General features: G+C 44.9%; 1 protein-coding gene across 4 annotated transcripts in view; it reads right to left on the bottom strand.

Moving 5' to 3' along the window:
• KCNJ14 (potassium inwardly rectifying channel subfamily J member 14) overlaps positions 1 to 25385 on the bottom strand; it is a 270227-nt gene extending 244842 nt beyond the window's left edge. For all 4 annotated transcript variants that reach the window (XM_085616444.1, XM_085616446.1, XM_085616443.1 and 1 more), the window contains exon 1: positions 25153 to 25385. The gene's annotated coding sequence lies outside the window, so the exon portion shown is untranslated. The remainder of the gene's footprint in view (positions 1 to 25152) is intronic.
• Between the last annotated feature and the right edge of the window lie 1882 nt (positions 25386 to 27267).

The following is a 27267-nucleotide window of genomic DNA, read 5'->3' as shown; positions in this document are numbered from 1 at the left end:
TCAATAAGAACTGCATCACATTCATTTGAGCAGTGATTAAAACAGGCAGTAGTCGCTCTATATTTGTTCCATGCATACGTTCTACCTTAAAGCTTTTAACTCTTATCAGCTTTTTGAGCCACAGTTTAAATGAAGACTTTGAAGGGAATACACTCACATCATACCCTGCAATGTCCAGAAAGGACATAACCTGAGTTACAGCTTTTGAAAAATCTATATTTAGCCTTTTGTTTCTGCACTTCATCACAACTTTCTTGTTTCAATATATTGGAGCAGATGTACAAGCCACTTGCGCCACCGGTGCATCACTTTTCGTGGCGCACCAGCGGTGCCTTTTACTGCATCAAATTTATAAGGATAGGAAAAGGTGGGAAAGATGGCTTTTCCTGTCCTTGTAAATATGGCCTCTTTACACACAGCATTTTGCGTGAAAGGGGAGTTCCATGGGTGTTGCTGTGGGTGTGCCCACGCAACACCCACGGAACCTGACACATTTCCAGATTTACGAGAAATCTTAAACCTTGAAATGCGTCTGAATGCTACTCCTTCCCAGGGGAGGCGTTGGGAGGCGAAACAAGGAGAAATGTATTCATTTCTACTCCGTTGTTTCCCTCTTTCTATGCGTGTTGCATTCTACAGCACACATAGAACGAGGAAATCCCCTATGGTGTCCCTTCCTGCACATAAACAATCATTAAAAATATGACGTTTTGCAAGTTCTATGGGTGCTAATGCGGCACACATAGAAGATGTAAAACGCCATTTCAGATTGCTTATGTGCAGTAAGGGAACCCTTCCGGCACATAAACAATCATCCCCATGATGCAGGCGTCTTGCACCATGGTACAAAGGTGCCTGCATTAGCGCATAGCAGCCCATTGTGCGCCAGCGCCGGGAAGAGCTTAGGAATGCGACATATTACTGTAAATATGTCGCATCCCAGTGATCTGAAAGTGCTGCAGCATGGCACAGCCAAAGGGCTTGCAGTGCCGCGCTACGGCACTTTCTTGTAAATGAGGCCCATTGTCTTGTGTTTGCTTTTTACATCTACTCTATGTCTTCAGAATCTGAGCAGAGCCATAAAGGAGGCTTCCCATATCAAGTTCAAAATTAATTGCCTCATTGGAGAGACTCCTAGCCAGAAAACCTGCCCACCCTACTTGACCTTCCCCCTTCCGTAGAATGTGTATGCCCTTAAAGTGTAAACATTCTGAACCTTACAGTAGATCTGTTAGTATCTTTGCTGTATATATGTGAACTAGGCGTCAATATTTTGGCTTCTCTTAGTATAAAAAAAGTTCAGCAATTGAGCTCCAACTGACAAAGCCTTCATTTTCTGTACCCGAGTGTGAGCCCTAGTTGATACATTTGAATTAGATGTTATGTCCACGTATGTATATATTATGGGAAACAGCCATTACAACAAAACTAGTACAACGCATGCCATTAGAACGCATGCCATCACAATGTAAGTACCATCACATAGCAATGCCATTACAATGCATGGCATCACAACGCATATACATTTACCATGCATGTCTTTACAACAAATTTCGTTGTAATGACATGAATGGTAAAGGCATATACGTTTTACATGTAAGTATAAGGTAAGTATATGGTTTAGGGTGGGTTTGGGTTTTGGGGAGTAGGGGTTATTTAAGGGTTTATGGTGGGTATAGGTTTTGGGGTATCTAGGGTAATTTTAAGGTTCAGGGTGAGTATGGGTTTTGGGGTGCCATGGGTAATTTTAGGGTTCAGGATGGGTATGGGTTTTGGGGTGCCAAGAGAAATTTAGGGTTCAGGGTCAGTATGGGTTTTGGGGTGCCAAGAGTAATATTAGGGTTCAGGTGGGTATGGGTTTTGGGATTGTAAGGGTAGTTTTAGGATTTTAGGAGGGTATGGTTATTGGGGTACTAAGGGTACCTTAGGTAAAATGCTAATAACGCCCTAATTACTGAAAAATGCCAGAATTAGTTAGTTAGTTCATATGGAAGTTATCTTGATATTTATAGGAAGTGATACAGATCTTCAGTATTATTAAGACCGTTGGGGAATTTGCTATCTAATTCAAGCATCATCTTCGACTCCATCCTTCTCAACATCTTGTCTCTATCACCACCTCTGCGGGGTTTAGGAATTGCTGTCAATACAAAATAAGCTAAGCATTGTAGATCGTTATTATGTATTTGCTTAAAATGTCTAGCTACTGGGTACGAGCTATCGTTGTAAACGATAGCTCATAGATGTTGGAGAATTCTGACATGCACCTGGTGCTTGGTGCTGCCCACATATCGCAAGCCACAGGTGCATGTCAGAACGTACACTGCATATGCTGTCCAGCAGTTGTAACTTCCCTTGATGGTGATCATATCTGGGCTAAAGGGGGTTGAATATTGAGTAGTATTGATCCCAAACCTGCAGGCCCTGCAGAAGGAACATTTTACAAACCCTTGCCGGGGCTGTAACCACATCTTTACTTTATCCAGTTCTGGACTACTTTTGACAATGTGGGTTTTCATAGAAGGCCCCTTTCTATAGGTAATAGTAGGGTGAGTTGGAAGTCTGGGGGCTAACACCCCATCATTTAGAAGAATCGTCCAACTGCGTGTAATTATGGACCTGATTCTTCTTTCCTGTTTATTGTATGTTGTCCCACATCTAGGGACAGTATCGTCCTCATTTTCATCATTAGATTTGCCAACATCATCATCGCTTTGAAATAGGGATTCTCTAGATCTAGCATTCATTTTGCTCACTGCCTTGTTCAGAATTGAGTCACTGTATCCTCTTTGTTTAAATCTGTCAAGTGCTTCCTCAGTGCATGTGGCCAGGTCTTAGTCAGTACTACAAATTATTTTCAAGCGTAGTAACTCACCATAAGGGATGTTGTTGATCAAATGCCTAGGGTGAGCACTGCTGGCATGTAGTGTGGAATTGCCAGCAGTGATGTCTGTGTAGGGTGGTTGCTATTTTTCCCTCTCGTATAAATACCTTGACGTCTAAGAAGTCTACACTGTCCTTACTTCTATGGGAAGTGAATTTGAGATTTGCATGATTAATATTGATTTGATCAATAAAATCAGTCGCACTTTGCTCCTCTCCTCTCCATATAATAAAAACATCATCGATGTACCTTATCCATTTTAAGACATGATTAAAATATACAGTAGTGTGTGTGCACTTGAGGACCTGCTCCTCCCACCACCCTACGTGCAAACACACATAGCTGGGGGAGAAGCAGGCCCCCATCGCCACGCCCCTCTTCTGCAAGAAAATATTGTTTCCGAATAAAAAATAATTGTTGTGTAAACACCAAGACACCAGCTCTAAAATCATCTTGTTGTGGTTGTAGCATTCCAATGGTCTTTTGCCTAAAAAATGTTCCAATGCAACTGGCCCAGTAGTATGCTCAATGCTTGTGCATAGGGATTCGATATCCAAGGTTATGAATATCGAATCTGATGACCATGGGACTTTATCAATTTTCTTAAGGAAGTCCCCTGTGTCCTTGATGTAAGTCAGAAGTTGTTTCACTAGATCTTGCAGAAAAAATCAATATATTGTGTAACGTTCTCTCCCATACTGTGGATGGCTGATATTATAGGCCTGCCAGGGACAGCTGATGTCTTTTTATGAACTTTTGGTATGAGGTACATCCTGGGTAAAACTGGATGTTCAACATGTAGAAAACTGAACTCCTCATTAGAAATCATGCCTTCTCTTTTCCATTTGAAAAGCAGCTTTTTCAACTCATCTTTAGCTACATTGTATTGTCTGGACGTGGATTTCTCATAGCATGATTGATCATTTAATGCCTGTGTGCCTCGGCAATATAGTCTTTTTGTGGCCAGATCACAATATTGCTACCTTTATCAGATATTGTCACCATTATTTCGTGGTTATTACTGAGTTTTTTTTATCAAATCCGCATATTGAATTTCATTCTTTCTTTTATACCTGTTTCGATGTTTGATCTGAAGGTGCAATTTTTTAAGATCCTCTACTATTACTTCTTGAAAAATGTCAATAGCGTCTTTTGGCATATTAGGTATAAATTTTGATTTTGGCTTGAATGGACTGATGTTGGCCCCTCGTTGCGTGACTGCTGCTTCTGTTAATCTTTGCTGCGTCGAATATTCAGCCAATGCTGTTTGTTCCTCGGGTGAATTGGAATTGCTGAGCTCGTGTAACATTACTAACACAGAAGCATCTGAAGCTTAGAGATCAATACTGGGTTGGTTTTTCAATGACGATGTTTGCTCATGATGTTTTAGTCCTTCCTTAATACTGAAGAACTTCTTTAGTTTGAGTTTACGAATGTAGCAGAAAACATCGATGCGAGTGCGAGTGTAATTGAAGTCACTTATGGGGCAGAAAGAAAGACCAAGGCATAATAGTTGTTTTTCAGCCTCAGATAAGTCTAAAGTTGACAAATTAATGATTGTATTGCCCTTTATTATTGTTTTTTGCACCAGTACTGCCTTTTTGATATTTTGTTGTTGTCTCCGTCTTTTACGGTGTTCGCGTCTTCCTGCATTTTTTCTTGTTCTTTTTTCTTTTGTTGATTCCTTGGTCTTAGGGTCTGGCGACGATCTATCACTAAAAAATCAATTTCTTCTCCTAGGTCTAAAATCATGGATTTCTCAACTGCCACCATGCTGCTTGTACTGCCACCATCCGATGATATACTGCTCGCCATTGAATCGCTGTCTGTGATGGTTGAAGTTTCGTCATTTGTTACACGTGACATAGATCATGAAGCTGTTGTGGTAATGGATTGTGTTTTATTAAATTTTGACCTGTTAGCATTTTTGTATTTACGGGCAAAAGTGTAAATACGTCCCTGTTCATAATCTTCCTTGTCACGTGAAAACTTGTAAACCTTACGAGCTTTGATTTTTTCTCCTTGTTTGAAAAGACGATCTTGCATATCTTTTCTTGACTTAGTGATGAAGTCACTCGGTTCAAATTTGGTTATTTGCTCATCTATTTTGTTCATTTTGGTAATCAAAGCCAGCCTATCAATTTCCGCATATTTCACCAGTATTTTGACTAAGTTCATCGAAGCCTCCAGGTTTCCAAGACCCCATTCCTTTAGCATCTCCGGATTGGAGCTGTCGTAACTCGGAGCTAATAGAATACGTAATCCTCGAGGGACCCGGCCCTCCTTTACATATTTTGACAGCGATTTATGCTCCCACCATTTAGTCATTTCGGAGCGCATGCATTTCTCCAACTGCTTCAATACATTTTTAATGTCACCTTCATTGGAATTACCCACATTGCTGGCGGTAGCCATTTACCCCATGTTGGATGTTTTGGTCAAATTCGAAAATAGCGCGTCAGCTGCGGCCTCCCTGCCGCGAACTACCTCCGTTTTGTCTTGTTGCTGTTTGCCAGACCCGCTTGTTGTGCGGGGCCACACTGTGCCTTTTACTCCTCCCCACCGATGCAATTTGCTGATGTACTCACCGCAGTCGGAAACTGCTCGCGACCGGTCCTCCGACCACACCGTCATATTCACTGAAAAAAACCACAGGTTACAGGAATGTTATAGTTAGGCTGACATTTCACTCGTACAAAACCAGAGAAATTCAGCCGATATAGTTAGCTGAGGTAAAAATAATTCGCGCCCATGCAATGCACTGCTGATGACGTCACTCATGACATGGTCAGTGACATCACTGATGACATCTAACTATAACGGCTGAATTTTCTCTGGTTTTGTACGAGTGAAATGTCAGCCTAACTATAAGGCTCCTGTAACCTGTGGATTTTTTCAGTGAATATCTAAAGTTTTTTAAATGCTAATTTCTAACTATAACGTCCCTGAAACCTATGGTTTTTATCAGTGAATTTCTAAAGTTTTTAAAATGCTAATTTCTAACTATAATGTCCCTGAAACCTGCGGTTTTTATCAGTGAATTTCTAAGGCTTTTTAATGTTAATTACTAACTATAACGTCCCTGAAACCTGATGGAGTTCACTTCACAGATGAAGGAAACAGGGTGTTTCTCAACAACCTTAAGCTGTGCATCCAGACTTACATGTAGCTGGAAGAAAATCATAATGAGCAGAATGGCTCTTTTTAGATCCAACCTATAACCCAAGAGTGAAACATATATACTCTTTCTAGATATTTCACGGATTCGCAAATCCATTGGGAACCCACAAAACAAAAGCACTAATTCAATGTACTACAACACATTTCACTTTTCAACTCTAACTTTTAATTTAAATGTTTTAATATTATTTCTAACTCTCTCAGTTTTAAAGTGATTATAAACTTCAATCTCTCCATTTCTATAAAAAAAGTTCAAAATGCACACTATCTTCTAAATTGTATACTATTTAATTATTTATTAAAGGTCAATCTGCGAATCCACTGAGATGTTACACTGGGGGGGCTGCGCTAAGAGCTGCCATAGGGTCGCGACTCCTACCACAAGAGAAAAAAAATATTTAAAGCCTCCCACTACAATAGGGCAATTTCGGTCCCGGGGGCTACATCCCCCGGGGCCCGGCCACAATATATATATATTTTTAACAGGAGGATGGCCGCGGCCCCCTTTCCATGGGCCACGTTTGTCCCAGGGACCCCATACTCCTGGGCATGCCCTATATTTTATACAAATATCACTGACCATGTTATGAGTGACGTAATATGCGAGGCCATAAGTAGTGCATTGCAGGTGCACGAGTTATAGATAGCTCAGCTAACTGTAACTGCTCAATTTCACTGGTTTTGTACGAGTGACCCCTGTAACCTTTGTTTTTTCATTGAATTTCTAAAGTTTTCTTATTCCATTTCCTAACTATTACGTCCATGTAACCTTTGTTTTTTTTGTGAATTTCTAAGATTTTTTCAATGCTAATTCCTAACTATGAAGTCCCTGTAACCTTTGGCTTTTTTCAGTGAAATTCTATGTTTTTTAAGTAGTAATGGTGTTTGTAGAGTGGTGGAGAAAGTGGGCGGGCATCTGATCAGGTCTCAGGAATCCCGCTGTGTAGGACAGGCAGAAAGTACAAGAAGGGTTCTTGGACACCAAGGTCCCCCAGCATCCAAGAGGACTTTATTCCCCAACCAGTAGTCCACCAGGAGACGCATTTGCAGAGTTGTGGAGAAAGGGGACATGGCCCATTTTACTCCTGAGGGTCATTGGGGGCCAACTACCCCTCTTATTACCTCCATTAAGTCCCACACAACTAGACAGCTAAGAGGTTATTGGAGGCCCCCCTACATTTTTTGTGGGACTCAGTTTAACCAAGTCCCAAGGTGACTGCTAACACTTCCTGGTTGAAGTGTTGGAAGCCAATCACCTTTTAGTAGGGTTTCAGTAGGATTTTGGGCTCCAGATAGCTATATTTTTTAAACTTAAATACCTCTGAAACTAATGAACGGATTTACACCAAATCACAAAAAGCACGCTTCTTGGACATCTAGCTTTCTGCCAAATTGTGTACTTCCGTCCCAGCCTAATTACGGCCGGAACGGAAGTACAACCGGCAGGAAGGCAGAATTTACTGTACAGAAACAATACAGCCTTGAGGAAGTCATGGACCATATCCCCGTAGCGACGAAACACGTGTTGGCTGGAGCACCTGGAATGAATATTAAATCTACAGCAATATTATTATGCATGATTGTGTCAAAATTTGTCTTGCACCATTAATGTGTACAAAGAGGTCATATATGTGTGCTAGGGCCTGTTAGCATTTTGAAAAGGATCTGTTAGGGATCTAGATTGCGGGGTACTGGATGATTACCCCCACCCTGAGCACCATAACCAAAAAAGCTGAGTAGTGTAAACACACAGACCGTCACTAGTGAGCGCCACTACCACATAGGGCATTATCATCCCACTTAGTATCCAACACCATGCTTGGATCTGGAAAACATGATGCTCTGTATCCTTGAGCTCTATGGAACACTGCAGTGGCTGAGAGTTGTCCAAAAGACTTCCAAAGAAATCAGAATTCCCTCAAAGGAGCAATGAATGACGTGAGGTTCTGTGAGCTTTCATGTAATTTCACCTAGTGGTACACAGGGGAAAGATTCCATCACACTGAACACTTTGGTATCTTTAAGAAGGACCATCTCCTCAGCAATATTTGGTAGAGGGTGGCTACCACTCCATATGTTTTGGGGGGAGGGGGTCACTTAGACCAACCCACATATTGGTTCCCTATTGCCACTCAAACAACTGAGCTTAACCATTTTGAGGATTATAGCTCCTCCGTGCACCCAACCTTCATAAAGGTCTCTAATTCCAATTTAAAAGTTTCCTTCAGCATGTTTGGCACCTGTCTCGACTTGTGAACAACATTAACTACTCTTTCACTGAGTATAATTCAATGTTCAAATCCCTGCAACATTCCTAGCCTCATTGGGTGTTTTTCCCCCCAATCTGCCCCAGTGAAGGATGAGGGCATAAAGCCCATAAGATACTATGAAAAGATGTTTTTACCTTTTCTTTTGGGGGGGGGGGGGGTGAGCATGGACCTGTGCTTCCCCCACCCCAGACATGACAGTCTTTCTGATCCCTATGGAGGTTGAATCTGGGTGTTTACCATCAATCTGCCCTCCCTCCTAAGGGTGGAAGTGGGGGGTGTGTGGGTAGAAATCCCACTAGACACCAGAAATTTTGTTTTTACTTTTTTTATTTTATGGTGACAGCAGCTCCCCATGGGCATGGGCCTGTACTTCTCCCCACCCTGAGTATGACCATCCTTCTGCACCCCCATGGAAGTTAGGGGGTGTTTACCCCTCCAACTGTCGCAAGAGGGCAAAATGCCCACTATATTTCAGGGTGTGTTGTAAATACTGTTTTATTTGTGGGGAGCGGCCTGCATGGGCCTGTGATCCCCCAGGCATGACAGATTTTCTGACCACCTTGAAAGTAGAGAGTGGGTGTTTACTCCCAAGTGCCTCAAACCCGCGGGCGGCAGAAAGCCACTAGATATCAGGAAATAGTTTTTTGTTTATTTTTTTAGGGGAATGGCCCACTATGGGCATCAGCTGTGCAACACCACACCCTGTGCATTACAGTCTTTCTGCTACCTCAAATCTGCCATTTGGATGGGTCTTTAAGCCCTCCCCTCTGCCCACAAGAGTGGAAAGGGGGTTCTTACCCACAGTCTGTCCTTTTGGTGGAGAAGAAAGGTGATTGGAAACCAGGGACAGGGGTGGCTTACCCACACATGGGTCTGTGCTCACAACACAGAATGGGTCCAACAGTCTTCCTGCCCCCCCCCCCCGTCGCCCACCAGGGGCAGAATTTAGGCATCTATCCCTAATCTGTCCCCCAGGGAGCATGGAGCCCAATGGACCAGCAGTGAATAAATAGTCCAAACCAAAAAAAACATGGAGAAAGACCTGCTCGCTGACACATCGCGCAGTGCTCCCACTCCAAGAATGAGCCCAATAGCCCTTCTGCTCCGCTGGAGGTTTGTTGGGTAGTTTATTTTTTTTTAAAGTAAAAGTTAATGTTTTTGAGCGCATTTTGGGGCCAGTTGTGTTGCAGGCACTAGGCTCACCTACACAAGTGGGGTAGCATTTTTATTGGCACAAGTGTGGGAATGCTGGGTGGTCAGAAATTTGTGGATCTCGCAGAGTCTGGAACTTTCACCCAAATCTGGTGAAAATGTGTGTTTTTTGTCAAAGTTTGAGGTTTGAATGGTATTGTGGGTAATACAATGTTAAGGATTCAAAAGAAACCAAAACACCTCAGACTAATTTGAGTGGCTATTTGTCAGAAATGTCTGGGTTTGGTAGGTGTCCCTGGGTGGTGGCCGAGATGCGGCCCAAAATCCACAGCTGCCCAGAATGGAGAAAAAGAGTTCCTTTTGAGTAGGAAAATTTGATCCGATATGATGCGGAACGTTCAGGGGGCGCGCTAACACAATGAAGAACAATCAGGAATTTACTACATTTTGAAAATAGAAGGGATTGACAATGTCTGTAGCACTCAGTCAGGTTTTGGTTTATATAAGGAGGGTAATACAGAGCACTTTGCTGTTATGATATAGAAGCGATCCTTTTATTTGGAATCTGGTGGGTCTTCTCTTGTTCAGGCACAATTTCAAGCGGAATAAAACTTTGAAATTGACCTTTGTGGGAAGGAAACTATGCACAGCCTGTTATCTACACACATATCAGTTAACATCTGAGGCTATTCATTTTAAATTCCTTGCTGTATAACTTTTCAATGTAATTCAATAATTTGAGAGATCAAGTATTCCAAGCCAACCGCCCTGAGGAAGCAGCTTGTACCGTGGCGTAACACGTGATGGCTGAAATTATCTTATAACATGAATACATTAATTTGAATGGATTTGTAAGAAACACTGTACAAAAGAGTTCATTGTAATTCTATTGTATAACACTACAAAATATGATTCTGTGGGAACTTCTGGACCAGTATTTGTTGTAAACCTGAAAATACATATAAAAAGTTTTGAGAGAGTAAGCAATACATTTCAATGAAGAGCCATATAATTGACTTGTGCAGTTGAATTGGAGCTCCCTATGAATTTGCATTGTGTAATTTCAGTTCACATTTAAAAGCATTAAAAGTTTTGTTTTGAGTCGTGCCTGCTTAGCCCAGCCACCCAAATGGGAGACCATTTTAAATTGGGAAACATTTGAGAACACAGAATAGTAGAACATTTGTTATTACCAATTGGATTTCCTTGCATTTCTGATTTCCAAATGTAAGCCAATGTGCAAGAAAGAACATATTTTGTGAAATGCCCTCTGACTGATATCATGGGTAACTCCAAATTCAGAGGTGTATAAAGAACTATTCATAAACTCAGTACCTTGGGCACATTTCCGAAATACATAGGTTTCCTTGATTCCCATTTTTAATTCACTAGATTTTAACATATGAATTGCTGCATGGTTAGTACATATTGAAAAATCATTAAAAGCTGCAGTGTCGACTCTAGATATTGCATGTTTTTGGAAAACCTACAAACCCTATATATCCTTGAGTGCACATGAGTCTGATGGACGTAACGATGTATTGGGTATGTAAATAAGTCACATCAAGACAAACAAATTACACATAAAATGTTGTCACCAATTGCTATTGTTTCTACTTATTTTCGGGTTTTTTATTTCAAAGATTAGATTTTTCAGGAAAACCTTCAGGTATCTACACAAATGACCCCTTGCTGTATAGATTTCCAATATCACCTAGAGCTGTTTGCACCACAAACTGCAAGTAGGTTGCAACGACAATGATTACGAAAAAGAGACTTGCTCTTAGAAAAATGCAAAAATAGTGGTTTAAAAAATTGTTTTTATACAACTCTGCTTGTTCGTGAAAGCTGGGAAGATGGGGATGCTAGCACAGGAAACCTTTTGTTGATGTACATATGCTTTCTTGCACATCATTTTTTTCCAGTTCCACATCTCAAAAATACCCCCAAAAATGTTGCTATAGTTTGGCTTTTTTCTAATTTGCCACTAGAGAATCCACAAATCTTGGGACCCTTTAGTATCCAGAGGATATTTGGAAAAAAGAACAAAAATGTAACCTGGATATCTTTTTATCCAGGCAGGTCGCTCCCCACGCCGCACAGCACCACCGGTGTGTCGCTGCCCCTGAGCCCGCTGCTGCCGCTTGCTTGAGGGTTCGAGGCCGTAAGCTCTCTGCGCTCGATCTGCCCCTTTTCTCTCTGCCAGCACTGCTGTAATTGTGCTTCTGCTCATGTATTGTGTATAATTGTATTTCACCTTTTTATTCCTTTTTTTGCACTGTAATACTGCTTTTCTCCCTTTTTGCCTTCTGTATCCCCCCGCCTGCTCTTCCCTCCAGTTTTCCCGCCGCTGCGTCCCTGCCCCCCCTGCTCGCCCACTCCCCGCCCCGTCTCCGAGCTGCTCCTCCCTCCCACCTCCCGTTATATGGCGGCCGTTCGTAGCGGGCGCGCCGCTGGCGCGCCTAAGGCAAGCCCGTCTGCGCCTGGACCACGCCCAGCACCAGACCCCCTTGCCCCCTTGAACGCCACAATGCCAGATGCCGCTACGATGCCAGCACCCTCCACGCACTCAATGCCAGACGACTGTACACCTGCTTCCTGGCCGCCCCGAAGCACACCAAAGGACCCTTCTCCTGTCGGAGCTGCAGCTTCACCAGCCTCCGAGCCTCCCACCGTGACAGGAAGCAACCACCTCAGATGCATACTACTGAACACACGCTCCGCACGCAAACACGCCGTCGAACTCTGGGACCTGCTCAACACATCTTCCCCGGACGTCGCCTTCCTGATAGAGACCTGGATGAATGCCTCCTCGGCACCTGACATCGCCATTGCCATCCCGGACGGCTACAAGATCTTCCGCAGGGACCGCACCAACAGAATAGGAGGGGGAATCGCCATCATCCACAAGAACACCGTCAGAGTCTCGACTAGCACCAACGACACCCTCAGCACCGCCAAACACGTGCAATTCCAGATCCACACCGATCCCAACACCACCCTCAGAGGAACCCTCATCTACAGGCCCCCGGACCTCGGCACCAGTTCAGCGACTCCATCGCCAACTTCATCAGCATGCACGCCCTTGCCTCCACAGACTACATCCTCCTCGGAGACCTGAACTTCCACCTCGAGAACAACAACGACACCAACTCCACCACCATGATTGACAACCTCGCCAACCTCAGACTCAGACAGCTTGTCACAACGCCCACCCACTCTGCCGGCCACACGCTTGATCCCATCTTCTCCGCAAGCCCCCACGTCACCTTCAGCCACACCACCGAACTCCACTGGACCGACCATCGCTGCATCCACTTCACCTTTCGGAAACCCACCACGCACCACCGCACTCAACAGATCCCCGCCACAGCCGGAGGAAAATCCCTGAAGACCAGCTAAACACCACCCTCACCCAAAGCCCACTTACCGACCCCACCGACGCAGACACAGCCGCCCGCAACCTCTGGAGTTGGATCGACAACTGCGACAACACTCTTATCCTGATCAAGAAACCATCCAACAGGCACACTAACAAGAAAGCCAGATGGTTCAGCGCGGACCTCCAGGCCTCCAAGCAAACCTGCCGCACACTAGAGAAGAAATGGCACCGCGAACAGACACCAGACAGCTACGCAGCCCACAAGAACGCCATCCGTACACACCATTACCTCATCAGATCCCCCAAAAGGGCCTCCTTCACGGACCGACTCGACAACAACGCCCACAACAGCAAAGAGCTCTTCAAAATCGTGAAGGAACTCTCCAACCCCAGCTCCAACACCAACGACATACCACCATCGCAAGACCTGGGCAACTCCCTTGCCACCTTCTTCCATCGCAAGATCGCAGACATCCACGACAGCTTCAATGACCTGACCGCCTCGACAACCACCGACACCGCAGACCCCGCGGCCACCACCCACATCGATCCCCTGCTCACCTGGACCAACATAAACGACGACAACACCATCAAAATCATGAACACAATCCACTCCGGCTCTCCATCAGACCCATGCCCACACCACATCTACAACAAAGTTTGCACCAACATCGCACCCCATCTCCGCAAGGTCATCAACATCTCATTGAGAGCGCGACCTTCACGGAGAGCTGGAAGCACGCCGAGATCAACGCCTTACTCAAGAAACCCAAGGCGGATCCGAGGGACCTCAAGAACTTCCGGCCCATCTCCCTGCTCCCGTCCCCCGTGAAGGTCATCGAGAAGACCGTCAACAGACAGCTGACCCGCTACCTCGAGGAGAACAACATCCTGGACCCATCCCAGTCCGGGTTCCGCAGCAACCACAGCACAGAGACTGCCCTCATCGCCTCCACTGATGACATCAGGGCCCTACTGGACAATGGCAAAACCGCGGCCCTCATCCTCCTGGACCTATCTGCCGCCTTCGATACTGTCTGCCACCGCACCCTACGCACACGCCTCCACAACGCAGGGATCCGAGACAAGGCTCTGGATTGGACCACCTCCTTCCTCTCTGGCAGAACCCAGAGCGTCCACCTCCCCCCTTTCTGCTCCGAAGCCTCCGAGATCATCTGCGGCGTACCCCATGGATCATCCCTCAGTCCGACATTATTCAACGTCTACATGGCACCACTCGCCCACGTCGCCCGACTGCACGACCTCAACATCATCTCCTACGCCGACAACACCCAGCTGATCCTCTCCTTCACCATGGACCCCCTCACCACCTAAACCAACCTCCACGAAGGAATGAACGCCGTCGCCGAGTGGATGAAGAACAGCCGTCTGAAGCTGAACTCAGACAAGACAGAGGTCCTCATCCTCGGATCCACCCCCTCAGCCTGGGACGACTCCTGGTAGCCGACCACTCTGGGAACAGCACCTACACCCACCGACCATGCACGCAACCTGGGATTTATCCTCGACTCAACGCTCTCCATGACCAAGCAAGTCAACGCCGTCTCGTCCTCCTGCTTTAACACCCGCTACATACTCCGCAAGATCTACAGGTGGATCCCCACCGAAACAAGAAGAACGGTCACCCAGGCCCTCGTCAGCAGCAGGGTGGACTACGGAAACGCCCTCTACGCAGGAGCCTCGGCCAAACTCCTGAAACGACTACAACGCATACAAAACGCCTCCACGCGCCTGATCCTCAACATTCCTCGCCACGGCCACATCACACCACACCTGAAAGACCAGCACTGGCTTCCCGTCAACAAGAGGATCACCTTCAAGCTCCTCACCCACGCACACAAGGCGCTCCACAACACCGGACCGGCAGACCTTAACTGACGACTCACCTTCTACACCTCGAACCGACAGCTCCGCTCTGCTGACCTCACACTCGCCACTGTCCCCCGCATCCGAAGAATGATCACCGGCGGCAGATCGTTCTCCCACCTTGCCGCCAAGACCTGGAGCACCCTCCCCATCCTCCTACAGCAGACCCAGGACCTACTAACCTTCAGGAAGCTCCTCAAGACCTGGCTATTCGAACAGTAGCAGCACCCCTCCCTCCCCCCCCCCCCAGCACCTTGAGACCCTCAGAGGTGAGTAGTGCGCTCTACAAATGTGTTGATTGATTGATTTTTTTTTTTTTAAGAAAAATGTTATGAAGGCCTAAGCATGTAGCACTACAAACATCAAAACATTGCTCAGCACTGGGGGTGGAAAATCCTCAGCAGTTAAGGGGTTAAAGAGGGTCTGAAACAGCACCAGAAATCTGTTGATCTTAGAATTCCCATTAAATACAGGATTTTGAGGTGTTTCCTATTTCTGAACCCTGCACATGAGTGTGACTCGTCGTCAAGAATGTTATGATTACACCAACGATGCCCACATATGTAAATGCTCCTATTTATTGAAGAGAATGTGCAAACACCTAATATCCTAGTTCCAACTTGCTCCAAGAGTTTCTCTTGCACATTAGAATTCTAAGAAGACTACAAGATCAGCAATATCATATAATTTTTGTACAATCTCAATTTGCTTTTTATGATCTCTGAGAACTGCAAATGGCATTCCATTTACCAAATATCTAATTGTTGTTTCTTCTAAGTTCGTTTTTATGTTCTGTTGGAAACTATGTTATTCTGCAAAGTTATTCAACATTGGTTTTTTTATTTGTAACTTTATTAGGGTGAGTTCTAGCAATGTTGTTTGAGTGCATTAACATATCCAGGCCTTTATTCTCTGGAGTCAGAGGAAGGAACGAACTCTGGCTGAGTTGCTAACTAACACAAAAACAACATGGGTGCTGACAAGTCCAATGTTTTAAGCCATTCTGCACCTAGATTCTCTTTGTTAAATCCTTACTCAATTAACTTTGTGATGGTCCATTAATGTCGTAAGTAGTGGGTGTTAAATATGTCAATTTTTCATTTTGGCCCAAAGAGTAGGATAGTCAAAACTACACACTTCAAAATATTTCAGTCTCTTATTAGCAATATATTTTATATTGAACATCTTTAGAGCCAAAACGTTATATATATTGTGTAAGAAGTGAATCTAAAGGCGCACCATATCATTGGTATCAACTATTTTTCTTATGTCAATTTTCTCAAAAAGGAAAAAACTAATTTTGCAAATAGTCTTCCAGATACCTTTTATATTATGTATATTTGCAACGCGCACTATCACCTGTGAGGGTATTGTGTCGCTGAGCAGATGTGTGTGCTTAGCCTGTCTATGGTAGGTTGGTAAATTAAAAAAAAAACATCTTCAGCTTCTTGAGGAATTCAAGGAGAGGGGAAGAGGCTCTGATGTGGAGTGTGAGGTCAGTTCATGCTTTAGGATGGATGTAGGAGTACGCCCGTCCTTGTGATCTGGTTCTGTGCAAGCGTGGAATGTGTGCAAGTAGGAGTACTGCAGAGCAGAGCTGTCTGGGTGGTTAATGAAAGGAGATGCAACTGTTGAGGTAGGTGGGGCCTATGTTGTGTAATGCCTTAAAGGAGTCTGTGAGGAGTTTGACATGAGCTCCTTAGTGTATCTGGACACAGTGAAGCTCCCTGAGGTGTGGTGTGATGTGAGTTCTATGTGGGAGAGTCAGGATGAGTCTGGCTGCTAAATTCTGGATGATTTGTAGTCTTCTAGCAAGATGCTGGGTGATCCCGATGTAGAAAGCGTTCCCGTAGTCCAACTTGCTGGTGACTAGGGTGTGATTGATGGTTTTTCTAGTGTTGCTTGGGAGCCATATGAAGATCTACCTGGGGATCTCCAGGGTGTGGAAGTAGGATGCAGTGATAGTGTTGAGTTGTGCGGTCATGTCCAGTTTGTTGTCAATTATTAATCTGAGAAACAACACAAGAAACAAGGTCATTGCCTGCATAATCAAAGTTCCTAACTGGATGAAAGCCAACTGTCTCAAGCTCAGCACTGACAAGACAGAAGTAGTGATCTTCCACAAGAACACCTCACCATGGGACTCCAACGGGTGGCCTGCTGAACTAGGACCCTCGCCCAGCACCCATGCCAAGAACCTTAGAATGATCATCAACAGCAAACTGGACATGACAGCACAAGTCAACGACGTCACTGAATCCAAATGTGACAGGGCGTCCTTCCAGCCTCTTCCCTCCAACTCCCAAGTGCAAGTTCCCCATGATCCTCAGCCTGGCAACATATTCTGTAGTCTGCTTCGACATTCCACTGTGTTATAAGCACGCCAGCCTCTGAGGCTGGGTCATGCAACACAGCCAAAACACTGAAGGCCGCACTGCTAGTGCCAGCAATTTGTGAATCATGCCCTCTATGAGAACAGTAGTGAGTAATTCATATGGTGGAACTTTCTTCATGTTGTCATATCATGGTGGACACCTAGCATGTATCTGCCCATGCAAGATCCAGTAGTCCACTTGGGAGGTATGGAAGAATCCAAATCCTGATAGGCCTGGAGTTTGTTGGTGAGACTCAACTATACCCCAACCTGCTGCATGTACATCAGTCCTATAGACTTTATTGGAAACTAGGCCGGGGAGTCAGCCGTGGACAGGACCTCGGTCTGAAGAAGGTGGCAGCCCCTTTTTGTAACTTCGCTGAGCCTGTATGACACCTATTAACAAATTGTTTTAATTTAGCGCTTAATACCCTATTGGTTAATGTTTCTAAACAATGACCTAGTGTCTAATGTGGTGTTATACATTTTATCATCCTCAGAAGAGTGAAAATCTGAGTTGAAGTTGCTGGTACTTGAGCAAGTGATTTGCAGGTCACATCAGCAGCATAATTCACAGACAATTTTGCACGTACAATTGGTCCGAATGGAATAACTGCAGACATATTACACAGGAAGCAGGTAAGTGCCATTTTCACGCATTATTTAACATTGTTTGTTCTGATGTAAAAAAATGGGTGCAAAATTCAGGAAAACGAGCATTAGTGACAATGACAGTATTATTTCTGTCCGTTTGTTGCAACAGATATTCAGTGAAGCCTAAATGTCAGCTGTGGGCACTCAACCCGCTGAGCCATCTTGTCATTCCAGAGGAAATATTCATCACTGCTGTAAGCCATTTCTTCCCTATAAGAAGCCTGGCTTAGTGAACACTGTGAACACGTTCATACATTGGTCGCAGAGTTGCGATCCGTGATTTGTTTGTATTCGATTGTGTTAGGCACTTTTTTTGCAAAACCATATTTACGTGGTTGCGCGGGTATCAAATAAATAAAATGGTGTGTCTTGTAAATATTAATGTTGACAAAATGCTAAAGACAGCGAGAATGCATATGGCATAAGATCAAAGTTGGGCTGGTGACAGAGGACGGTGTTTGGACTTCAGTGTTTATGGTACAATGCAGGGATCGGCTTGACAGAAAACGTGCCCGGGCCCCAAAATAAAAGGGCCCCCCACTTTAGCCAATAAGATAGCTAACGAAGACCTGGAACACCCTCCCCATCCTCCTACAGCAGACCCAGGACCTACTAACCTTCAGGAAGCTCCTCAAGACCTGGCTATTCGAACAGTAGCAGCACCCCCCCCCCCCCCCCAGCGCCTTGAGACCCTCACATGTGAGTAGTGCGCTCTACAAATGTGTTGATTGATTGATTTTTTTTTTTAAAGAAAAATGTTATGAAGGCCTAAGCATGTAGCACTACAAACATCAAAACATTGCTCAGCACTGGGGGTGGAAAATCCTCAGCAGTTAAGGGGTTAAAGAGGGTCTGAAACAGCACCAGAAATCTGTTGATCTTAGAATTCCCATTAAATACAGGGTTTTGAGGTGTTTCCTATTTCTGAACCCTGCACATGAGTGTGACTCGTCGTCAAGAATGTTATGATTACACCAACGATGCCCACATATGTAAATGCTCCTATTTATTGAAGAGAATGTGCAAACACCTAATATCCTAGTTCCAACTTGCTCCAAGAGTTTCTCTTGCACATTAGAATTCTAAGAAGACTACAAGATCAGCAATATCATATAATTTTTGTACAATCTCAATTTGCTTTTTATGATCTCTGAGAACTGCAAATGGCATTCCATTTACCAAATATCTAATTGTTGTTTCTTCTAAGTTCGTTTTTATGTTCTGTTGGAAACTATGTTATTCTGCAAAGTTATTCAACATTGGTTTTTTTATTTGTAACTTTATTAGGGTGAGTTCTAGCAATGTTGTTTGAGTGCATTAACATATCCAGGCCTTTATTCTCTGGAGTCAGAGGAAGGAACGAACTCTGGCTGAGTTGCTAACTAACACAAAAACAACATGGGTGCTGACAAGTCCAATGTTTTAAGCCATTCTGCACCTAGATTCTCTTTGTTAAATCCTTACTCAATTAACTTTGTGATGGTCCATTAATGTCGTAAGTAGTGGGTGTTAAATATGTCAATTTTTCATTTTGGCCCAAAGAGTAGGATAGTCAAAACTACACACTTCAAAATATTTCAGTCTCTTATTAGCAATATATTTTATATTGAACATCTTTAGAGCCAAAACGTTATATATATTGTGTAAGAAGTGAATCTAAAGGCGCACCATATCATTGGTATCAACTATTTTTCTTATGTCAATTTTCTCAAAAAGGAAAAAACTAATTTTGCAAATAGTCTTCCAGATACCTTTTATATTATGTATATTTGCAACGCGCACTATCACCTGTGAGGGTATTGTGTCGCTGAGCAGATGTGTGTGCTTAGCCTGTCTATGGTAGGTTGGTAAATTAAAAAAAAAACATCTTCAGCTTCTTGAGGAATTCAAGGAGAGGGGAAGAGGCTCTGATGTGGAGTGTGAGGTCAGTTCATGCTTTAGGATGGATGTAGGAGTACGCCCGTCCTTGTGATCTGGTTCTGTGCAAGCGTGGAATGTGTGCAAGTAGGAGTACTGCAGAGCAGAGCTGTCTGGGTGGTTAATGAAAGGAGATGCAACTGTTGAGGTAGGTGGGGCCTATGTTGTGTAATGCCTTAAAGGAGTCTGTGAGGAGTTTGACATGAGCTCCTTAGTGTATCTGGACACAGTGAAGCTCCCTGAGGTGTGGTGTGATGTGAGTTCTATGTGGGAGAGTCAGGATGAGTCTGGCTGCTAAATTCTGGATGATTTGTAGTCTTCTAGCAAGATGCTGGGTGATCCCGATGTAGAAAGCGTTCCCGTAGTCCAACTTGCTGGTGACTAGGGTGTGATTGATGGTTTTTCTAGTGTTGCTTGGGAGCCATATGAAGATCTACCTGGGGATCTCCAGGGTGTGGAAGTAGGATGCAGTGATAGTGTTGAGTTGTGCGGTCATGTCCAGTTTGTTGTCAATTATTAATCTGAGAAACAACACAAGAAACAAGGTCATTGCCTGCATAATCAAAGTTCCTAACTGGATGAAAGCCAACTGTCTCAAGCTCAGCACTGACAAGACAGAAGTAGTGATCTTCCACAAGAACACCTCACCATGGGACTCCAACGGGTGGCCTGCTGAACTAGGACCCTCGCCCAGCACCCATGCCAAGAACCTTAGAATGATCATCAACAGCAAACTGGACATGACAGCACAAGTCAACGACGTCACTGAATCCAAATGTGACAGGGCGTCCTTCCAGCCTCTTCCCTCCAACTCCCAAGTGCAAGATCCCCATGATCCTCAGCCTGGCAACATATTCTGTAGTCTGCTTCGACATTCCACTGTGTTATAAGCACGCCAGCCTCTGAGGCTGGGTCATGCAACACAGCCAAAACACTGAAGGCCGCACTGCTAGTGCCAGCAATTTGTGAATCATGCCCTCTATGAGAACAGTAGTGAGTAATTCATATGGTGGAACTTTCTTCATGTTGTCATATCACGGTGGACACCTAGCATGTATCTGCCCATGCAAGATCCAGTAGTCCACTTGGGAGGTATGGAAGAATCCAAATCCTGATAGGCCTGGAGTTTGTTGGTGAGACTCAACTATACCCCAACCTGCTGCATGTACATCAGTCCTATAGACTTTATTGGAAACTAGGCCGGGGAGTCAGCCGTGGACAGGACCTCGGTCTGAAGAAGGTGGCAGCCCCTTTTTGTAACTTCGCTGAGCCTGTATGACACCTATCTATTAACAAATTGTTTTAACTTAGCGCTTAATACCCTATTGGTTAATGTTTCTAAACAGTGACCTAGTGTCTAATGTGGTGTTATACATTTTATCATCCTCAGAAGGGTGAAAATCTGAGTTGAAGTTGCTGGTACTTGAGCAAGTGATTTGCAGGTCACATCAGCAGCATCATTCACAGACGTTTTTTGCACGTACAATTGGTCCGAATGGAATAACTGCAGACACATTACACAGGAAGCAGGCAAGTGCCATTTTCACGCATTATTTAACATTATTTGTTCTGATGTAAAAAATGGGTGCAAAATTCAGGAAAACGAGCATTAGTGACGATGACAGTATTATTTCTGTCCGTTTGTTGCAACAGATATTCAGTGAAGCCTAAATGTCAGCTGTGGGCACTCAACCCGCTGAGCCATCTTGTCATTCCAGAGGAAATATTCATCACTGCTGTAAGCGATTTCTTCCCTATAAGAAGCCTGGCTTAGTGAGCACTGTGGGCACGTTCATACATTGGTCGCAGAATTGCGATCCGTGATTTGTTTGTATTCGATTGTGTTAGGCACTTCTTTTGCAAAACCATATTTACGTGGTTGCGCGGGTATCAAATAAATAAAATGGTGTGTCTTGTAAATATAAATGTTGACAAAATGCTAAAGACAGCGAGAATGCATATGGCATAAGATCAAAGTTGGGCTGGTGACAGAGGACGGTGTTTGGACTTCAGTGTTTATGGTACAATGCAGGGATCGGCTTGACAGAAAACGTGCCCGGACCCCAAAATAAAAGGGCCCCCCACTTTAGCCAATAAGATAGCTAACGAAGACCTGGAACACCCTCCCCATCCTCCTACAGCAGACCCAGGACCTACTAACCTTCAGGAAGCTCCTCAAGACCTGGCTATTCGAACAGTAGCAGCACCCCCCCCCCCCCCCCCCCCCAGCGCCTTGAGACCCTCACAGGTGAGTAGCGCGCTCTACAAATGTGTTGATTGATTGTTTTTTTTTTTTTTTAAGAAAAATGTTATGAAGGCCTAAGCATGTAGCACTACAAACATCAAAACATTGCTCAGCACTGGGGGTGGAAAATCCTCAGCAGTTAAGGGGTTAAAGAGGGTCTGAAACAGCACCAGAAATCTGTTGATCTTAGAATTCCCATTAAATACAGGGTTTTGAGGTGTTTCCTATTTCTGAACCCTGCACATGAGTGTGACTCGTCGTCAAGAATGTTATGATTACACCAACGATGCCCACATATGTAAATGCTCCTATTTATTGAAGAGAATGTGCAAACACCTAATATCCTAGTTCCAACTTGCTCCAACAGTTTCTCTTGCACATTAGAATTCTAAGAAGACTACAAGATCAGCAATATCATATAATTTTTGTACAATCTCAATTTGCTTTTTATGATCTCTGAGAACTGCAAATGGCATTCCATTTACCAAATATCTAATTGTTGTTTCTTCTAAGTTCGTTTTTATGTTAAGTTAAGTTTTTATGTTAAGTCGTGCAGTTTTACACTTGTGAAGACGAGCTGTACAGGCATGGAAGACTGCATGTATTTGTGTCAGATTAGCAAACTCGAGAGTGCAAACCAGCCCACCAGACCATAAAACAGGCCCACGCACAGCCTGCACAACCAGCCCTTCTGGCACCCCCAGATCGCACTAAGGGCCAAACCCATGGGTGCAAGAGATATTTGTGTGTCTGTTTTATCAAACGTTAATGCGTAATATAAAGATAAGTGCCCGATTATTGTTACTTATAGTAGCTGCAAGGCCGCTATGGGGTTATGATGACATTCATGAACTAGTTGACCTTTGGCCTCGTGTAACGAAAATGTCACGGTGGTGCTACAGGCCTGCCATTCTCAGCAACGCGCAACTTAACATCCATGTGCACAGCAAGTGCGTTAATTGTGGTTTGTAGCACACAACCTCTATCCATACTATCGCTATGGGGATTTCCATTAGTAAAGGAGCTGTGGGTACACGCTGCGTCGCTGCCTGCAGTCTCTTTCATTCATTTCTCCTTGTCCCTCCTTCCTTCCCCTTTCTCCATTATTAATTCCAGCGGCGTAGTCCAAGATGAAGCCCCATCTCCTCCCCGCCAAATGCAGTGACCACTCCCTCCCGCCTCCCCCCACCTCCAGAATGCAGCGAGGCGTCTCTTAGACTCAGTAACTCACTAAAATGCATTGGCTTTCTGCTAAATAAAGGGTGCCCTAAAGGGAGAGGGCTGTGTTGCACCCATGTGCATACATTTTTTTTCCAAACGTGTCTCTCACTTACACTCTTCGCATATCTTTTCTTCGTGGGTTTTCGTTTTCACTTTCTCGCATGAGTTCTCCAACTTTTCTTTCTCTCGCACACCAGGCCTTTCCGCCCTCTCTTTTATCCACCGACCCGCCCTACCTCTCTACCTCCTTCACATCTTCTCTCCTTCAATGCCTGTCGCCTACCTCTCTCCCGTTGCCCCTGCCACCCTGCTTACTCCCCACTGCCTCCCACCTCGCGCACATTCTCCTCTTTTACTCTTCTCACTCTCTGTCTCCTTGTCCGGTACTTACACACGTCTCCAACTTTAACACCTCCTGTCACTTCTGTCGCTCCTCTTTTTCTGTCCCTCGCTTCTATTGCACCCCACCTCTCTTCAGCTCTGTCACAACCGCCTACTTTTTCTCTTTCCCACGCCATCTCTTTTCTCTCCTCCCCACACATCTCCCCAGTTCTTTCTTCTCTCCGTATCTCCCATGCTCTCTTTTCCCATCTTTCTACCCTCTCACCTCTAGTTTCTCTCTTTCTCGCCCAACATGGGCTCCAATCTTTCGCTTTTGCCTTCCCTTTCTCTTCTAAAGTTTCCTCTAATCCATACTACATATTTTCTTCTCCATTTTTTCCCCTTCATTCTCTCCTCCTATGCTCCATATTTCATATTTGTCTATTTCTCTTTCAGCCCAGCCTTCGCACCTCTCCTCCTTGTTTACCCGCATCCTCCTTTTCTTGTTTCTCCCTTAGATCTAAGTGTGTTTGACAGTCCTTTTTCTCTCACTCTCTGTTCTCGCGTTTTATTCCGCTCTCTCCCTCGCTCTCCTCCTACCTTTGCCTCTATTTCCCTCTCATTGCTGTCTGTCTCCTACTCTGTCTCACTCGCCACCTCTCTACTTCCGTTTCTGCCTTTATCTCTCTCCCTTCTCATCCTCCTCCTTGTGCTCTTTTGTCATGGTCTTCCTAGCTCCTTCTCGCCCTTCTACCTGCCTTCATCTTTCTCACTCCAACCTTACCTCCTTGCTCTCGACTCCCTTCACCTAGTGCGCGCAGTTAATCTTTTTTTATCGCTCTCCTTTCCTTTCCCCTTCTCTCTCACTATCACTGCGTACTCTCTTTCTCTCTCAACTTCCTCTCTCTCAGGGGAATGCCTCGTCTTCCAGCGATCGCTTATTTTAAGTCTCTTTCTTTCCGTTAATCCCCCTTCCGACTGGATCCTGTCCCACCTTTGCTGCCGGCCCAGAGCGGTGAAGGTGAGCTCGCACTTTCTGAAAGAACATCCCAGTGCAGGCCCGTTCCATCACATTACGCACATGTTCAAGGTCACACACTGTGGAAATCCTGCTTGAGCCAGTCACGACCATAGCCCCGGGAAAGGATTTACAATTATGGCGCGATTCCCCGCGCTCACTAATGCTTAAGCGTTGATCCCTAGGTGAAAAAGTGCAACCGCTTTGAGGGTCGGAAGGGGGGCCCCTCCATACATGTTTCTTTGCCCCCAGTTTCCCAGTTAGTTATTTTTTAACAGTGGCGAAGGCAAAATTATACCTCTCAGCCCCCGAGTTCCACCCCCAATACCTTTGCAGAATGGGATGAGGGGCTCTGAGACTTCATTGGTCTTGGGGTCAATGGGTGCCCACTGACGGGTTGGGCCACCCCTTAAAGTTTAGGGGGCACCCTGCGCAGTGGCCTGCGTTACGCCCCTGTATTTGTACTTCCCGGCACCTATCACCAAAGTCAACAGATATTTCATGAGAACTCATTCGTTTACATTTTTCAACCCCCAGTTTCAGGTCTAGGTATTCAAGCGCCTAGGCGTACATTGCATATTAAAATCTGCGCTGCATAAATAATTATTATTCATATCGCTTGTTATCAGTCTAAATGTTGCCCTTACCTGATCAAAGCTGTTTTCTTCCTCAGTACGCAGTGATTCCCCCTTTTCTCAGCTCCTTTGTTTGCTTTTCTATTCTGGGTAAGATCATTAATTAAATATTTTCCACTGCAGCTCTTATTCCTTGTGTTCTTCTAGTGTTTCTTTGTTGTGTGTTTTTTAATCTCCCTTCTTTAGTAGCTTTGACCGGTTCCGGAGCGCCTCCGCGGGCGAACCAAAGCGCAGCCCCTTCTCCCCTCAATCGCTTCAGTAGGAATAAACTTAAATCTCCACTGGAGCCAGCTGAACCCTGCTGGCCAATCAGGGCTCAGTCGCGTCCCTCGCGCCCCCTCCGACCAATGGCGGCCCAGCTGGGGGCACCTGACTCATACCAGCTGTGAGGAGGATTCCTGGACGCAGCCAGGTCGGACAGCGACCTGCACCTGTCAGTAGCCCGCGCGAGTCTCAGACTGATTCAGGACGATAATTGATTAAAAAGTACCGACACTAACTAGGTCTGCCCCTTATTATGACGTGCTTTTTTTTGGCAGGTAGCTAGAAGGTACACGTGACGTCCTGGAATTCAGAGGGCCAGTGACTTCGACTTTACGACACATCTGTTAAGGTACTGTCTTCCGTTTCTTGAGATGTACATATCCTCACTTTCCGCTTCCTCTAGTCGGTGTGACGCTTGAAAGCGGATTAATGTACTTTATTTGCATGAAACATTTATATTACGGGCGCTGAGCTCCTCATTCCGTTTCCCGCACTTCGACAGAACTGGCTGTGTTCGTGCAGCAGCCCTGTGGAGCGATGCTCGGAGAAAGTGTGAGCAGATACAAAAAAATCGATGCATGGAAAATGTCCGCGGGACATATTTACCCTCCCTCCCGCTGCTGCGTGTCTGGGACTCTCACAAGCTAATGGACTCAACCGAGCCTCACCGACGACCACCCCTAGAACCTGCCGCGTAATACGTATTATTGTAAAGAAATCGCTTGCCATACCTTATTTCGCTTACATTCTGAAGTCACAGCGCTTGGTTCAAACTCTGGGACAGACTGTTAAAAGCATCAGCATCTCCCGGAGAACTGCAGCCCTGTCACTTACACATCTAGTGAAATGGAGACATTGCAGTTTCAGACTTTATTCGTTTGACCTTTTAGCCCTTAGCTGACAGGGAAGTTCTTCACCATTCTGTACTTTATTTCACTGGTGCACTGCCACTGAAATTTCGGACAACACAGCAGGGACCTTCTAGAAGCCACCATATTCATATACTGAGTGATTCCAAAATTGGGCTTACGTCACCATGGCAAACATATTGCATTCTATATATAGCTCGGAGGCGGTGGGGGGAGGGTGGTGAGGACGGTAGTGCTCCTCCTTCAACCTTTGGCTCAGGAACCTGCAGCCATTGGCTTGGGACATTGCCAATTGTACCAGGGCGCACAACAGTATTTTACTCTACCTTCTTTCCATTGGCTTAGGCGTTTGCATCCACCTTCAATGAAACACACAGGGGACTGTTTTACTTCTGAATCGTACACTTTGTCATCACACTAATAATTATCTAATTCATGAATTGTAGCCACAAAGCAACCGCCTTTCTTTAACTTGTTTTTCACTGCAACAGGTATTTTTATTGTATCTGTCAGCACTCAAAAGCAAGTGGCAAACTATTGGCTATATGCCAATGTTCGTTTAAAGGAGTCAGTTAAAGGACTACATTGTCCAGATGCCAGTGGGGAAGATTTTATATGAGTACATGGCTTTTAAAGAACCAAGGCAAAAATAACACCCATTATGTGTATGTGTGGGAATCATTTCTTATGAAATGCATAACATCGCATTTGTCTAATATTCTCCCTATCTTAATTACCAGTCTCCATTTTTTTGCCAGGGAACATCCTGAACAACGACTCCGGAACAATAAGTTCCGGAGTCGCGCAAGCCAAGCAAAGACTTGCCCGAACAACGACTTAGCCTGGCCTCCCCTGCGACCACCACCAGGACAGTGCATGGACACCCAGGTTCTCTGCCTGCGGTCTAGACCATGTTGCAATGTGTTGAGGTGAATGTGAGGACTTAAGGCTATTGCACACTGTCTACAACACTGTGGTAAGAATAACTGAGGAC

This window comes from Triturus cristatus, chromosome 7, assembly GCF_964204655.1.
Source record: "Triturus cristatus chromosome 7, aTriCri1.1, whole genome shotgun sequence".
Taxonomy (NCBI): Eukaryota; Metazoa; Chordata; class Amphibia; order Caudata; family Salamandridae; genus Triturus; species Triturus cristatus.
The sequence above is the reverse complement of the archived record's forward strand: the minus strand, read 5'-3'. Positions and strand labels throughout refer to the sequence as shown.